General features: G+C 41.1%; 1 protein-coding gene across 3 annotated transcripts in view; it reads left to right on the top strand.

Annotated features, from left to right (window-relative positions):
• Positions 1-13,243: 13,243 nt before the first annotated feature.
• Positions 13,244-18,064, top strand: part of TMEM184B (transmembrane protein 184B) — a 53,184-nt gene continuing 48,363 nt past the window's right edge. For all 3 annotated transcript variants that reach the window (XM_089528166.1, XM_089528162.1, XM_089528163.1), the window contains exon 1: positions 13,244-13,425. The gene's annotated coding sequence lies outside the window, so the exon portion shown is untranslated. The remainder of the gene's footprint in view (positions 13,426-18,064) is intronic.

Genomic DNA, 18,064 nt, shown 5'->3' with positions numbered 1-18,064 from the left:
GGACTAGGACTTTGAGAGATTAGGGTTCAAATCCCCGCTCAGTCATGGAAACCCACTGGGTGAACCTGGTCAAGTAACACTCTCTCAGCCTCAGAGGAAGGCAATGACAAACCTCCTCTGAACAAACCATGTGAAGAAAACTTTGTGATAGGTTCATCTTAGAGCCACTACAAAAGAGAAACAACTTGAAGGCACACAACAACAAAAATAATGAATTAAACTGTTTTTATGGGTGCCAGAAGAATGCTCAACTGGACAGTCTATAAAGATCTTTTAGAAAACCCTGTCTGGGAGACATGAGTTAAGTTATGTTTTAAGCTGAATGCTTTCCACTTTTAATCATCTTGAAACTGATTTGACAATATGCACACACCCTCATGCTCACCTGATCATTACACAAATCATCTCTGCTTCCTGTTGAACCTGTAGTGTAGCGATCACTATTGCAAGATGATACTGGAACAGCTGACTCTCAGCTAGGCTTCACATTCCAGCAAGGCTTAGCTGGCTGTGTGACTCAGTATGGCATCAGTTGTGAGAACTGCCAAGACAGCAACTATAAAGGCCACTGATTAACCTGCGTTGGTGATGGCAGTCTTGGTAAAGCAGTCTCCAGAAGTCCTCCTCTGCATCTTCCTTCCTTCACCAGTATGGTATTGTAACACACGGTCAGGAAACATGTCACCTTCCTGGTGTTGCTTGGCTCTAACTCCCACCAGTTCCAGACATCTTGGCCAGAACCATGTCACCACCTCTGCTCTTACTAAGGTTGGCATTTTGATGGGTTTCCTCCAAAATTACATTCCCATTAATTGTATACAAATATTGTTCATTATACTGTACCATTTTTTAAATTTGTTCTAGCAAGGGTGAAAATCAAGCCCTCCAGATCTTTCTGGACTGTAACTCCTAGTATTTTTTCACCATTGACTATGTTTGCTAGGAATGCTGGGACTTGCAGTCCAACAACATTGGAACAGCCAAATGATCCCTCCCTCTATTTGAGAGAGAATGTAATGTACCAAGCACTAGTACAAATTAGTTACTAAAGCCATAGATTATATTTATAATGTCCAAAGTCCAGTCTTTATGGAAAACATTATCCTACTTCATACATCAATTTTTGCTCTAAGAGTGCTTGCTGAAGGAAAATATTTTGTTTAAAAAAGCACCTTGACTCCATTACAGCAAAAGAGAGTGGTTTTTATTCTGCCTCTTCATAATAATTTGGGAAGGGATGACAGTAGTTTTAAGGTGTACATGTTTAACTGCAATATAAGATTTCTTTTAAAGAAGAGAGCATTCCAAATCTTTATGAGAAGTTCGCCTGTTTAACAATTTGGCTATTAAATATATTATATGTTATATTATATATTAAACCATACCTAAAATTAAAAAAAGCCAGTAGTACCTCCAACAGTATTCAACTATTATCTGGCGAACATGTCAGACAGTGCACATCTTTTGGATAGAATTGTCACCATGTACAGAGAACAGACTATCTACATAACTTTAAAGTAGACTACAGTGGACCCTTGTTATACGCTGGGGTTTGGTTCCAAGATCCCCCGTGTATAACAAAATCCGTGTATGCTCAAGTCCCATTAAATATAATGACATAGCAAAATGGTGTCCCTTATAAAAAATGGAAAATCAAGGTAAATTTATACTTTTTTGGAACATTTTTAAACCGTGTATGCTTAAATCCGTGTATAAAAAATCTGTGTATAAGAAGGGATGACTGTATTAAGACAATTAAACAGTTAAAGATTTCCCATACCTCGGCTCAGTCATTAATCAAAATGGACGCTGAAGTCAGGAAAACAGAAGATGAGGATTTTATTTCCCATTTCTTTTTATGGTTGTGAAAGCTTAGCGCAGAAAGCTGATAGGAAGAAAAACAACACATTTTAAATATGGTGTTGGAGAAGAGTTCTACAGATACCGTGGGCCTCTAAAAAGACAAATAAATGGGTCCTCGAGCAAATCTAGCCTGAACTTTCCTGAGAAGTCAAGATGACTAAACTGAGACTGTGTCATATTTTGGTCATATCATGAGAACACACGACTCACTAGAAAATACAGTAATGCTTGATAAGTTAGAGGGCAATAGGAAAAGAAGAGGATGGACAGACTCGATGCCACAGCCCTGAGTCTGAGCAGGACTGTTGATTATAGGATGACTTTGGAGACTTGGAGGTCTCTCATTCATGGGGTCGTCATAAGTCAAAGTTGACTTGATGGCAGTTAACAACAAGGGGGGGGGGGGGAGAAACAGTTCTGTGGCAAACTGCTTCCCACCATGTTTGATTCATTTTGTTTCATCCTCCCAGTCTCATGGCAGGTGCTCATATTTCTGTGCAGTTGCCAAAATGCTGCTTAAATAACACAGTTGAAAGTTAAACTACACTTTCTCTCATGTATTTCTGTTCTTGTACCCATTCTGGAGCCATTAATGTGTAAGGTGCTGTGCTATACAGCTGTGTCCCATGAGATAAAATAGTAGCACCGTAAGGATGGACTTTGAACTAATAGGCATCTTGCTAGGATGATGAATAACAACCACATAAGAAAGACAGATACATGGCTTCCTATATGTGCATGTGTTTATGGTATCACATCAGCATGAGAAAGCAACGTGGGACTTTGGCACAGTTATATGTGTAAGGCAATTCAAGTTTCCTAAGGCTTCAGCCTTTGTTAAAGAAACAAAGAAAATAAAAATATCAAAAATATCAAAGCCAAGCCTGTTACAGTCTAGTTTCAAATCAGCAGAGCAGCAGAAACATATCCTTGTCTAACTCCATGCTAGTTTTGTGAGACATTTAACCTTCTCTGTCAGAGAGTTCTGGTGCCACAATAAATTACAATTCCCAGGATTCCCTAGCACTGAGCCAGGGCAGTTAATGCAGCCCAGAACTGGATTATTTCTGCAGTGTGTTTTGGATCATGGTCAATATGAACAAACCCAGCTCTCTCTTTGTGGATCTGGTGATAGACTGAAGATGTGGAATATATTAGAAGTGCCGATAATTCTTAAATAAATCATAATGTGTAAAATAGCCTTTTCCCACCTGAGACACTCCAGATGTACTGGGCACCCATGATCCCCAGCCATAACGACCATTATTCAAGGATTTTGATATACCATCCTCATCCAGCCACATTTTCTGCTGTTGTGGACATTCAAGCAGCATATGGCTAAAAACATTAAACCAAAAGCTAATGATTTTAAAAATGCATCAGAAGACGGTAACCAGCTGGAGAAGCTGTTGGAAACTTACAGAACTGTGAAAGAAAGATTGAAGGAGGAAAGAGATGTTACTGAGAAGTTACAACTGCTGTTTTAAGTATATACATACGGACTTGCTGTTAACTGCTGTGCCAAGTAAATGAGTCAAAAGCATTATTGAAGCCAGAATTGTTCAACTTATGGAACAGGGATGGGAAATCTCATGCGTTGGTTGTGGTATTTTGAAGGGGCTCCAAGCCTCCGCTCGTCACATTCATGCGAGTGGGAGCCAGTGCTGAGTATATATGCATTAAATCAGTAAACTATGGCCTCTAAGATGATTGAATACTGTAAACTGGAGGGAAGAACATCTACAATTTAAAATATGCACCATTCAATTATTTATTTTTTAATGGAAAGCGTTCAAAAGGTGCCATAAAATAAATCCTGTTTGATTCTAGAGAGAGAACCTTCTATTGAAGTTAAATGAGCCTTTGAAAGCCAGCAGGAGGTAACATTTGGGAGAAGACAATCAGGCAGAAGAATGGATGCCGCTTTCCTTTCAAGTGACTCTTTTGGTAACCTGAGCTCATAAGACTTTGTGAATAGACAACGGCTCCAGCAAAAGAGAGAGCCAACTAATTTTAAAATGCATGAAAATAGAACGGATAGAACGGATTTATTATTAATAAATCTACTAATGTTTACTCAGATGTAAATCTCATTGCGGTCTCAATGAGCAGAGAATAAATTCCCCTTTTGAGGGGTATCTCCCCAAAATCTCCCAACTTGAGGGACTATGGGAGTTATAATTTTCAAGTACCATTACAGACATTTATAATGGTGTGTAGTTTGAGTTTTGGATTACAGATCTGGGAAGCCAAGATCCCTGCTCAGCCATGGAAACCCACTGGGTGACCTTGAGCAAGTCTACTCTTAGTTTTAGATGAACCCTCCTCTAAATAAATCTTGCCAAGAAAACCATAGGAAAGTGTCACTGTAAGTCACCTTACCACCACCACCACCACCAAGTTTAAAAGTCATTTTATCCATGTTCTGCTCATTAATTAGTGCAATACTTTTGACGGTATTAAGTCAACTGAAAGAGCACAGAAATGTGTGCAAGCTTCAATGTTTTCCAGATCTCTTTATCAGGCAAAAGGTTACAAAAATAATGGGAGTAAATTTTTAAAAAGGTGAATTGACTCCTATTGACTAGATCATGTTATGACATGGACTAAAAAAGACTGTTGTCATTCAAATTGTGTTTTAGCATATGATATGATGGTTGTAGGTTTCACCTAGGGTAAAGCCCAGAATGGTGTAGTGGTTTGAATGTTGGATTATGACTCTGGAGAATAGAACTCAAATCCTTGTTCAGACACAGAAACATACTGGGCGACCTTGGCTAAGTCTCATTCTCTCAGCCTCAGAGGAAGGATAAGGCAAACCCCCGCTGAAAAATCTTGCCAAGAAAACCTTGTGATAAGTTTGCCTTAGGGTTGCCATAAGTCAGAAACAACTTGAAAGCACACAGCAGCAGCAGCAGCAGCAGCAACAACACCCTAATATTGCTGGGAGAAAGGCCCAGAAATGGTTTTTAATTTTTAATCATATAAAACAAGCTGCAAAGGCAGAACTGTTGTCTGTCTTTCTGCCTCCTAGCATTACTGGAGGTTACTTCATGTGAAACCTAAACCCATTGGCCAGGCTGGCTGAGGGATTTTAGAAGCTGTAGTTCTTTAAAAAAGAACCTAACTTTTCCTAGTAATGAAGGGACAATGACTTCAACATCCATCCACTCCTTGATTTTTTTGAACATCTGGCTTGATGAAAGATCTGGAAATCATGAAATATTGTACACATATTTTTAGCTTTTTCCATCAGCCTAATAATTTTAGCATACTAATACAGTACAGATTTTGCTTTTGTTTCCAGATCTGGCTATCTTTGCTTTTTGTTTCCTAAGCACGTATCCCTAAGAGAGCTACTGTGGTGTAATGGTTTGAGTGCTGGACTATGACTCTGGAGAACAAGGTTAGAATCCCAGCTTGGCCATGTTTAACTCACTGGGCAAACTTGGGCAAGTCACACTCTCTCAGCCTTAAATGGCAAATTTCCTCTGAACAAATCTCTTCAAGAAAACCCCATGACAGGTTCACCTTAAGGTCACCATAAATTGGAAATGACTTGAAGGCACACAACAAGAAGAACAACAACAAAGCACCTATGCAGAGGATTACACCTTTCTGATCCTATGCATGTTTCCTCAAATGTAAGTCCTAGTCATGACTTCTAGATCAGTGTGCTCAGCATTGTCGTTTGGAAATGCAAAGTTTGGTCGGTGAGGCCAAAGGATTTTTCTGCCTTGCAGTGCACTGTATCAGAAATGTTTGACAACAGCAGCTTTTTATAACAAAACGTTCCAGGTGTAATGTAAACGGAAAGCAGAGAATGTCCTCTGTTCCTTCAAAGCGCTTGGAATTCAAACAGTGCATTCCACAGGCATGCCAGCTTGTCTGGGGCAGCCATTTCCACTAAACAAGTGGACCATATTTTTATAATGTTGTAATTCTCAATGGAACAAACTAGCAAGGAGAAAACATGTTAGGGATTCTCGAGCGCCATCTCTTGGCACCACTCATTGTTTGCATGCATGTGAAATCACAGGCCATTTTCAGAGCATGTGAAGTAAATAAAATTGGGAGAAAAAAAGGTTAACTAGAAGAGCATGCCGTAAGCATAGCAACAAGGTGTTTAAATATTGTGTGTGTGTGTGTAATGGAGAAATCTCATGAGCCACATCTTCAGCAAATCCTTGCCTGAGATTGACTGTCGGTTGTTGTGTGTGTTTCAAGGCAACCAGAGTGTCCCCTGGTGTTTGTGTTGACACAAGGACAACAGGAAATTGCTCCCCTCCCTATTTTTATTATTCTAGCACTGCATTCAGCATTCATATATTATGGCAATTCTAGCACTGCCACAATAGATTCTTATCTCGGTTAAAGGTGTCACAGGTAAAACATAAATCAGAGAAATGTTTCAAGGTTGCCTTCTTGCCAGAGTTTGTGTGTGTGTGTGTGTGTGTGTACAGATATTCTGAAATATAGATAGAAACCAGTAATTGGGTACTGAGTTTAATGAAGTCAAGAAGGAAGATTTCTTAGCCTTGAGCAGTGACCCACTTAAAAAAAATCTTAAAATGAAATGATATGCCAAATTTTCTTCGGAGTACATTGCACAACATCTGTTACCCATGCTGTTTTATATAAATTTTGGAATCAATGATAACCCTTGGATGACCCCTGGCCAGACTCCAAGCCTGTCCGCCATTACTGGCAAAGCGAGAGGACATGTGCACCTCCCCTGAGGGAAGCAGCCACATTAACATCTTAGAAGGTCTGGGAAGTCGCATGAAGGGATTATCTTGAGTCAGCAAGAGTGAAATGTTTGCCTTCCCTGAAGCTATCACCCCCTCCTCAAGTCTGTTGTCCGAACAACTTAAGTCAGTGATATTATCAGATCCAGACATCCAGGTGAAAGAAAGCAATTAAACGCCTTTGTTCCAATCACAAAAACTCTCTGCCCTCAGGCGAGATTTCGCCCTTAAAAGGTCCCCACTTTGGCGGCTCAGTGCGCCATCCCAAAGGTCTACTTACTCCACGTCAGTCAGACCTCTGTTCTGGTAGCCGGCATTTCTGCTCAAACCCAGGTTGCGGAGCAGACTTGTCTCACTGTCCCACATCCCATTCGCTTCCCGGAGGAAGACTACATCTTGGTGAGTATACCATTAGCAAAGCCTAAACATCTTTTCCACATTTCCAACCTACCTTCCTGAGCCTTGAATGTGTCTGTGAGTGTGTGCATTGTGTGTGTTCCCCCTGTTTTCAATAAAGTAGACATTTAGTTATTGCAATTTGTCTCAGCTTCAGTTATTGGGAGGCCCTGGTCTACTCCGTATACATATCGGGAGACGATCTCGGTGGGCTCTTGTAGCCAGCCCCCTCTTGCAATATTTGGACTAATAACAACATAATAAAATTCCCCTACGGACCCTTGGCTACACATCCTTCCTGTTATCTGATGTTGTATACACTATACAGTGATCCCTCCATATCCACAGACTCCTTATCCACTAATCCAAGCATCCGTGGCTTGAAAATATCCCCCAAAGTATAAATTGTAATGGGACTTGAGCATCCATGGATTTTGGTATCCACGGGGAGTCCTGGAACCCCAGTGGATACCAAGGGTCCACTGTATGTGTTTCCACATTGCCTTAAGGGGAGGAAATTCTGAATATGTTCTAGGACAGTGCCTCTCAAGCTAACTTGTGTTGGGGATAGAGATGTGAAGGCCTGCAGAAAAATTTGGGGGGGGGGGGGGAATCATTTTTGTTCATGTTTTTCCTGAATCATGCTAAAATAAAATATTCCATAATTTATTTTCTTTTTTCATTTTTTTCTTGTTTTCTTTCCCATTTTTTCTGGGTTTTTGGGGGGGAGGGCTTCACAACTTGGGGACTAGATCCCTCCTCGCAGCGTGCCAGAGACTGGTGCCCATATTAATGACTATTGGCCACAATTTTTTCTGAAAAATTTCTCAGCAACCTGGAGTGAATGACTATCACTGGTCCAGGAACCACCACTTTGAATAATACTCCTCTAGGAAATCATTAGAAGTCAACTTTGCCATATCCAGCACCAGGCTAATTTAATCAGAAACAATTCCCACTCATTGCAAGGGTCCTTAAATAGAAATGTACCCATTGGAATGGCATGGTATCTGACAGGTGCAGTGTGAACGGGTCCAAGAGAGAGAAAGAGCACAGCAGACAGCAAGAACGATTACATTTAAAACTCCAGTTCATCCTATGTACACCACTTTAGAAGTAACTCCTGTAGAAATCAATGTATTGGGGTGAAGGGAGGTGCAATCCTAAATTAAGAAGTATTTTTTACTTAATATCATTATTTAATTAGTCATTTATTTAGCAAATCACTAATTAAGTAACTAGTAATTTATCCTCTAAAGGTAGAAAAAAGCAAGACACCTTTGAAACCCTCCCCTGTAAATTCATATCATACTTGGCAAACCTGTACAAAGTACAGTTCTTACCTTGATTCTAATAAACAGCCACTGCTGGGTAAGAGCTGCTGCCACCAACCATAAAAAACCCTGGCCTCCAATTTCCAGTTGCTCGGGGGGTGACCAGAAGTCCTGACCACAAAGGAGGACAAGGCACCGTAAAATATAGGAATGCAAGAAACATCTAGAATGTGACCAACTAAAAGCTAAAAAAAAGCAACATACATTCATGCTTCTCCGTCATGCTCAGAATGGAGGACATTTTGGAATTCTTTCTGGACAGAAGATTAGAATAGAGGACATGTCCAGGAAAAGGAGGATTTCTGATCATCCTGCAGTTACCTAATAGCTGCAAGGTGACTCAGAGAGGCACAGTGTAGTTTCTGTCACTAGCTTGGGGATCTGAGAGCAATGAGAAATGCTGCCTTTGACTTCCTAGGGAAAAAAACATCATGGCTAGAGGAATCTGTCCCCAGCTATTGGCTAGAGAAAGAGCTCTTTCACCAGGCCTTGTTTTCCTCTTCCTTCCTTATGCCTTTTCCTTTTGTTTGACATTCATGTATATTATATTGTCAACTTTAGGAACCTGAGGAAGAGCACACTGCAAATGGATTGGATAGACTCAACCAGGGAAGCTACTGCCCTGAGCTTGCAAGATCTTAACAGGGTGTCTTGGAGGTCTCTCTCATCCTTATGAGTATATCTTATACATTATCTTATAATGGTTTTATAGTATTGCATTTTAACTGTGGGTTTTTGTGTTTTTAATTGTGTTTTGTATTTTAATATGTTATACTCTGCCTAGATACTTGAGGAGAGGTGGGAAAGAAATAAAACTTGTTATTATCAGGACTGCAGTCAAGAAAAAAGACTAGGAATGGAGAGGGCAGCTATGAAAGAATCAGAACAGATCCTAAAATGTAAAGATATACAACTGACCATGAAAGATAGAATTGTTTTCCCTATTACCCTGTATGGTTGCGAGGAAAGTGAGGAAAGTGGATAGGTAGTGAGGAAAGTGGAAAGGAGGAAAATCAATTCATTTGAGATGTGATGTTGGAGAAGAGTACTGAGGATACCATGGACAGCCAAAAACAAATGGGTCCCAGAACAGATTGGGTCTCGACTCCCTGGAAGACAACAAAGATGATAAAGTTGAGGTTGCCATACTTTGGTCATGTCATGGAATGATTCATTACAAAAGACATTGTATTATAGTTAAGTCTCCCTTATCCAGAAGTATGGTCTGAAATATTCCAAAATCCAAAATTATCCACATGGGTGGCTGAGATACACCTTTGCTTTCTCATGGTTCAGTATATACAAACTTTGTTTAGTGTACAAAATTATTTTTTTAAAAAAATATGGTTTATAAAATTACCATCAGGCTATGTTTATAAGGTGTATATGAAACATACATGAATTTAATATTTAGACTTGGGTCCCCTCTCCAAGATAAATTCAAATTCAAATTCAAATTCAAATTTTATTGCTTTTGACCAAAGGTCATTGCACAGCACAACAATATAACAATACATATAACAATATAACAATATAATAATAATAATAATAATAATAATAATTAAAAGTTTTATTTTTATACAGCCCTTCTTCAAATCAAATACATGTAAATTATATCTAAAATGCGAGTATCTCTTATCTGGTATAGACTTTCTAAACAAACGAACAACAGTTGTCATTATAGGTTAAAAACTTTGTCAAATATAGTCATCACCTTTACAGTTTATGGCTATCCCTGTTATATACTTGTTCCTGATTTTTTTAGCTGCTAAGGCAAACAGAACTACTTTCCAGGTTACATATTTATTCAGGTCCAGTAGAAGATGAAAAATCATATCCTGTGGGTTTAGACTGGAACTGGTTTCTATTATAGGTGTAATGAACCTTTCTCTTGGTTCTTGGTAGAGAGGACAAAATAACATGTAATGAACAAGGTCCTCTCCAAGATAGTTTATTATGTATATGGAAATATTCTAACATATGAAAAAATCCAAAATCCAAAACACTTCTGGTCCCAAGCATTTCGGACCTAAAAGGGCGTATTGTGAAATTTACAATTACAAGTACAAGTATATGAATTAAAAAAAAGTTTTTATTACCATTTAATAGTGAAATAGCAAGACCATTACTTAACAATAACAATAATTGTGAACATACAGAAAAAAATGTAAATTATGTGAAGTTTTAAGATTTAATTTTCTGGGTGTTTAGAAGTTTATCATAATCTGAGGCCCCCAAAAGTAGTTGAATCGCTTTGTGCATAAATCCAGCACTGATTGAAATCAATGGGGGAGAATGCAGTAAAAAACAAACAAACAGGGGCTGCTGTGGTCTGCTTCCTCCAAATTCCAAATTCCAGCCTGGCTCTGAGGCTTTGACCCTTCGCTGCCTTTTGCTCTGCCAAAATTAGTCCGGACTCTGCTCTTGCACGTGAGCCAGGCTAATCCCGGTTTTCATGCCGCGCTGCCATGATTTGTTTTATTTATAGGCCATCTTGCAGTGCAAGACATCCAGGGCAGCACGTAAGTGTGTGTGTGTGTGTGTGTGTGTGTGTGTGTGTGTGTGTATATATATATATATATATATATATATATATACTGGCCACATACACCTGAGGCTTGATTATTATACTCCTTGGGTCTCAGAAACTAGGTTGTGTAATCCATTAAAAGTTATTCTAAAATAAATCAGCTAGTCTAAAAGATGCTTATTCTTTATTTGTTAGTTCTCCATTGTAGCGGGTAAAACAAATGATAGTAGAGATCTTGCAGCACCAGTGGACATTATCAGACAAGGGAAATTGGAAGTATAATCCAATGGCAATCCGAACACAATCATGGGGTTTCACGTTATTGTGTGATGGACTACCACACGCAAATTCGGGCAATGGCATGCTATTTTTGGGCAATGGGAAACCAGTTCGAACGCAATTCGCATTCATATAAATTAGCTGAACTAGCAAATTCACGTAAATGCGTTCTGGCCCCACTTTCTTTTCATTCGAAATGAAGAGAAATTCCTCCCATGTGATAAAGTCCTTTGAGACTAACTGAAAGAAATGAATTGGCAGCATGAGCATTTCTAGACTTCACTCTGCTTCCTCAGATGCATTTGGTGGAGGGGAAGCCATTGGTATGTGAGGATGTCATATACCAGTAATGCAAATAGCTCTGTATACATTGTATATTACACAACATGAAAGGTATGTTCAGCTCAGGCTCTGACCAGCTCTTTTTGACTGACCAGGGCCCCAATAATTTTGCAGATGAGCAATGCTGCTGCCTATTTAAAGGCACATTATAATGCTTGTCAGGAGTAGTTTCCTTCTATGAAACCCATGGGTCACTCACACGATGATGATGATGATGACTTTGTTACAGGTTGTTATCTGCCTTCAAGTAGAGGCCTCAGTGAAGCCTGGTCATCAACAGCCCTGCTCAGGTCTTGCAAACTCAAGTCTGTGACTTATTACCAATCCACCTGGATAGGATCTCCCTGTTGCCTTCCACCTCAGTGAAAATTAATGTCTTTTCCAGTGAGAAATGTTGTCTCGTGACACAGTCCAAAGTAACCATGAGATATATTATCAGTTCACCTGTAATATGGTCTTCCTACTGACCTCTGCCTCGGTGAGCATCATCATCTTTTGCAATGAGTCTTGTTGGCTAATGATATAGTCCAAAGTACTATACAGTTATTTTAAACATTTGGCTTCTGTCAAGAGGTCAGGGTTTTAATAAGCTCTGATTACCCTAAGAGAGAGACAGCATGGTGTAGTGGTTTGAGCGGTAGACTATGACTGGTGATCTGGGTTCGAATCCTTGCAGGGCCATGAAATCCACTTGGGGTGTAGCAGAGTGGGGTCAAAATTATATTATTATTATTATTATTATTATTATTATTATGTGAAGTCGAAGGCTTTCACGGCCGGCATCCGTAGCTTTTTGTGTGTTTTTCTGTCTATGTGGCCATGTCCTAGAAGAGTTTCTTCCTGACGTATTATTATGTATTATCTTTTGTTCAAATGGGGCCATAAATTCCCATGGCCTCTTACAGAAACAGTCAATTCAAAGCATGAAATCCTTTCCAGAGGCGTACAGCCTAAGGATAAAACATAAAGTATAGAACAATTATAAACAAAACCATGCAAGTCAACTACAGCAACTATAGAAGCGGCTGACGCGGAATCAAAATGGAGGCCATGTTGGAATGCCTTCTGGATATAAAGGCTGAAATGGAGGACATGTCCTGGGGATCAAAGGGAGGATGCCTGGTCCTCCTTGCCCCTGAGGCTGAGAGAGTGTGACTTCTGACCTGCTCTTCTGCCACAAAGACTTACCAATTGTTAATTAGTTCCCTGCCCTGAGGCTTACAATCTAAAAAAAGGCATGACACAAAAGGAGAAGGGAAGGAGTCAAAATACTGCTGTCATCACCCTGAGGCTGAGAGAAAGCGACTTGCCCAAAGACACCCACATTGGGTTTTTATCAGCCCAGAGCGGGCCTCGAACTCTTGGCTTCAGGGTTCGCAGGCCAAATACTCAACCCACTAGACTATAGAGGAAGAGGCAGCTTTCGCCTGAAACTGTCCTTAAGAAGTTTATGATTACGTCATCCCGGGTGGCTCCTCCCACTCGTCTGAGTCGGAGGAACGCCGCGGACAGCCCTGGTTAGAGACAACCCTCTCAGAGAAGCCACTGATTGCGTCACCCTTGGTGGCTCCTCCCACTTCTCTAAGTAGGAGGGGCGTCGCGGACGGCGCTGGCTGGAAACAGTCCCTTCAGAGAGGCCGCTGATTACGTCATCCCGGGTGGCTCCTCCCACCCCCTTTAAGTAGGCGGGGCGCCGCGGGCGGCTTAGAACGGAGGATGCCATTCCGGTCCGCGCGTGCGCAGAAGGGTCTGTCTGTGCCCCCTTTGGATGGTGCTTTCTGCGAGGGCCGCGTCGAGGAGCACTTTTCCCTCAGAGTCTGTGAGGAAAGCGGCGGCTTGGCCATGGGAGGAGGGCCGGGGGACCTGGGCTCCTGAGGGCTCCTCGGACGGAGAAGAAAGCGGAGGGAGCATCTCCTGGGTACCGGCGGTGGAGGTGAGCGGAGCAGTGGGACGAATTGGAGGGATAACCCGGTTTGGCAGCGCTTTAACTCCCTTTCTGTCTCTTTGCTATGGAATTCTGGGAGTTGGAGTTTGTTGTGGGCTCCACAACAAACTCCAACTCCCAGAATTCCATAGCAAAGAGACAGACATAGAGTTAAAGCGCTGCCAAACCGGGTTATTTCTCCAGTGTGGATGCAGCCTTGAAATTGTAGTTTATTGGAGCATCAGAACTCTCTCTCTCTCTCTCTCTCTCTAACAGAGAAGGCTCAAATGTCTCACAAAACTGCAGTTCCCAGAATTCCCTAGCACTGAGCCAGGGCAGTTAAAGCGGTCTCGAACTGGATTGTTTCTGCACTTTGGTTTTGGACCATTGACGTCCTGCCATTAAAGCAGCATCTGCTTCTGCAGAAATAACGCAGTTTGATGCCACTTTAGCTAACCGCCCTGGCTCCATGCCGTGGAATCCTGGGATTGATAGTTTTGTTGGCAAGTTTCTTCAGGGGAGGTTTGCCATTGCCTTCCTCTGGGGCTGAGAGAGAGTGACTTGCCCAAGTTCACCTTCTTTGACTTCAGCTCAGTGCTGCAAATTGAGTTCAGATTGCGAAGTTGTTGTTGTTGTTGTTGTTGTTGTTGTGTTCCTTCAAGTCATTTCTGACTTATGGCAATTTGTAGTTTCCTGCAGCAGCAGAACTCTCTGAGAGAGAAAGCGAAATGTTTCACAAAATTACATTCCCAGAATTCAATAGCCTTGAGCCGTGGTGTCAAACTGGATTATTTCTGCCGTGTGGATGCAGCCTGGTAAGCGGTGTGTGGAAATTTAAATGCCAGCTGCCCCAGACAGGGCTTGATGGTGATCCAGCCAGATGGGCTGAGGGTCTGTGCCACGCTTGGTAGGAATCGCTGTGGATCCTTCCTTTCAGAGACATTGCTGTGTTGGAAAATCAGTCTGCCAAACACCTTTGAGATTTACTGAAGGTATGTCACACACTCTCAGCCTCAGGGGAAGGCAATGGCAAACCTCCTCTGGACCAGCCTTGCCAAGAAAACCCTATTACAGGCTCGCCTTAGGGTCTCTGTAAGTCAGAAACAACTTGAAGGCTCACAACAACAAAGAAGCGAAGGAGGGAAGTCAGTAGCATGAGCTTTCGTAGACTTGTGTCTGCTTCCCCAGATGCAGGTGGTTGGCATGGCTTTCTGAGGGAACGACGTGGCTCTGCGGAAGGTGGATTTTGAGTAATTGATCCACCCGGGTGAATCTAAGTTGGTGGGTAAAAAATGTGGCACTAGGATGTATTTTATACATACCATTTATACCTTTGTTAGCTGACTTTTTATGCTTGGATGTATTTGGTGTAATGGTCAGGCTTGGTGTTGTAGGGGTGCAGAAATGTAGTGGTTTGGGTTTTGGAGTATGACTCTGGAGACCAGGGTTGGATTCCCAGCTCAGCCATGGAAACTCATTGGGAGACCTTGGGCAAGTCACACTCTCTCAGCCTTAGGGGAAGACGGTGGCAAACTCCCTCTGAACAAATCTTGCCAAGAAAACCCCATGATAGCTTTACCTTAGGGTCGCCATAAGTTGGACACAACTTGAGGGCACAGAACAGCAACAAAGTGGTGTTGGCTGTGTGTTCTGAGCATTGTGGCGCATGAACGAGTTGGAGAAATGGATGTAACTGTGGGAGATGTGGCACGTTTGGAACCACATGTCCTAACCCTCTGTTGATGCCAAAACCAGATGCTAGAAGTGGGGACGCTTTCTGTATACTGTGACATTTCTTGTTACGTGTGGTATGGACAGATATTGACAAGCTAGAACATATCTGAGGAGGGCAACCAAAATGGTAAAAGTGTAGAAACCAAACCCTATGAAGGAATCTGGAGGTAGCTGGGGATGTTTAGACTGGAGACTGAAAAGTGTTAGTGTTTCTTTAAATATCTCAAGGGCTGTCATGTGGAAGATGGAGTGATCTTGTTTTCTGTTGTTTCAGAGGATAAGACCTAAACCAATGGATTAAAATTACAGCAGTGGAGTTTGGGATTAAACAACAGGGGAAAAAACTTTCTGGCTATAAAAGGTAGTCATTACTGGGATAGTCTGCTACAGAAAGTGGTGGACGCCCTCTTTTTAGAGCTTTTTAAACAGAGGATGAGTGGACACCTCTCAGGGATGCTTTATCTGTGGGAGTCCTGCAGAGATTTGGGATCCCTTCCAACTCTCTGATTCTGTGAATGTGGCAAGAACGGTGATGAATGCTGCTATAATGCAAGAGACATATAGCACAATGTGAAGCCAAAGGCTTTCATGGCTGGCATCCTTAGTTTTTTGTGGGGTTTTAAGGCTTTGTGGCCATGTTCTAGAAGAGTTTATTCCTGATGTTTTGCCTGCATCTGTGGCTGGTATCTTCAGAGAATGAAGTTGCCAGCCACAGATGCAGGCATAACGTCGGCAATAAACTCTTCTAGAACATGGCCACATAGTCCCCCAAAACCACAGAAAACTACATATAGCACAGGTTGTGATTTGTTTCATTATGGTGCATGTTGTCTTGGGTGGCCTGGTGTAGGCCTTACTGTGCTTTGATACTGAATGTGGTAGTAGTTAGAACAGCGTAACTTGTAAGAAGTGTCAGAAACTTCTTGAAGGCACACAGCAACAACAATGTGATACTGAATCCTACCTGCGGAATAGCATTTCATCTGCAGTGTAGCACACAGAATTAGTATGACATTAACCAAAGTACTCTGACTTTTGTTATTGAATTATTTTTTCAAAATGTTGTCTATTGGACACTCCCCACTGAAGAAGATTTGAGGATTAAGGATGATGCTAGCCTATTTGCACAATATTCTCCCTTCTAATATACGCACATATAAATGATGCCCAAGAAATGATTGGTTTTCTGCATTTGTGCAAAAAAAATGCCTGTTTAATGATGTGACACTATATGTATATTTTGCCCAAATTCCAAAAGTAGTATAAACTGGCAATATGCATTTTGTACACTGGTTTAGATTTTTGCAAAACAGAAGTAATTATTTTGAATCGTAGAAAGTGTTAGCGGCTGCATCGTAAGGTAGGTGGGTGCAATGGGATGTTTTGAACTTAAACCTAAAATCAAGATATAACTGTTGGGATGAATGTGGAGTTTTGTAACACAGAGAATACATAGGGAAGACTCTGCTATAACATAGCATGCCAGTAGGCTGAATAAAAGTGGAGTGCGTTGAAGGTAGTATTTGCTTACGGTATATAATGCTTACAAGATTTATTTGATATTTGGCTTGGTCGAGCACCTTTGGTTCTCTGAGTTTCTGTATGAAATAAAATAATGTAAATGCCAACTAAAATAAATAAATAGAAGATTTCCTATCTGTTATTTAGCTAGACATTGCTTGTTACATAACTCTAAGGAACAAACTTTAATCATTGGTCACAGGAATGACTTAGAATTGCTGCCTACTGAGACACAGACTGAGGATGATAACAAAAAAGCATTGGAGGACTATTATATAGAACTATTATATAGATCACAAGTTTTAAAGACGGGAGCTTGACTAAAGTCCCTCTCCCCATCACAACCCTGCCATTGGTGTCATGTCCATCTGTTTTGTTCTTCTTGTCTTGTCAATATTAAGACTATGTCTTCTTTCCCAGCAGTACTTAAGAGCTGTAGCTTGGTGGTGGAAGATCAGATTCCTATCAAGATAATTAATCCTGCTTAAAGCCCCTTGGGTGTCTTTTTAAAAATGGATCTGTAGCCACTCAAAGTAGTAACATGAAATAAACAAAGCTTTTTAGTTAAAATAGCTCTTGAAGGATAGAGTCTTGAACATAATCATTTAGGAAATCATTTGCAGCATGAATTACATATTAGAAGGGAAGAAGTATCCATCTAGAGGCAGCATAATCTGTAGCCATTAGGTTGCTTTATTAAGAAGGTTGGTTTTAATAGTTACACTATAATGCAAGTACCTGTTGTGTTGTGGCCCAGCTGAGAGTGTTGTCTTTAAGTCCCATTTATTTGGCTTGAGCCTGTTAAGTGTACACTGAGGGCAAGCTTTGTTTTTCAGTGTGAACACTGACAGAGAAGATAGCAGATTAGCTTTTGTCCAGGGAGTAAGTGCGTGAACATTTGAGCATGTTGTGTAGTCGGGTGATCATTTTAATAACCCCGGAGGGATATAATTTACAGGAAGCAAGAGGAGAAGGAAAGAATTAACCAACACAATTCACCTGCTGCACATTATCCTGTTTAGAACTATATAGTATTTGTTGATTGCGATTGTGAATTGCCCCTTTTGCCTCTGCTTTTGCTCTATTGCAAACCCTTTTAAGGAAGCAGTAGTCTTAACAAAAACTACGTACTCTGCATGAGCTGAAGAAATAGATTTGACTGTTGCACTGTTAAGTTGTACATCCAGTAGCACCAGCAACTGTGGCTTGCAGTGGCTCCATGTGTTTTCTCTCTTTTAAAGGAGTTGTTTCCATGGCTCCTCCAGGATTTTGCATCTGTCTCATCTATGGAAGATGCTCATTGGTCCAGACTGGGACTAACAGTATGGTCACCCATCCGCTCCAGCCAGAACGAATATGCTTTTAGGAAACAATCTGTTCTAGGCCATTAGCT

The sequence above is a fragment of the Sceloporus occidentalis genome, unplaced genomic scaffold (genome assembly GCF_023333645.1).
Source record: "Sceloporus occidentalis isolate IW3139 unplaced genomic scaffold, rSceOcc1.0.p SCAF_5, whole genome shotgun sequence".
In the NCBI taxonomy this organism is placed as follows: Eukaryota; Metazoa; Chordata; class Lepidosauria; order Squamata; family Phrynosomatidae; genus Sceloporus; species Sceloporus occidentalis.
This window is presented reverse-complemented; position numbering and strand designations above follow the sequence as displayed.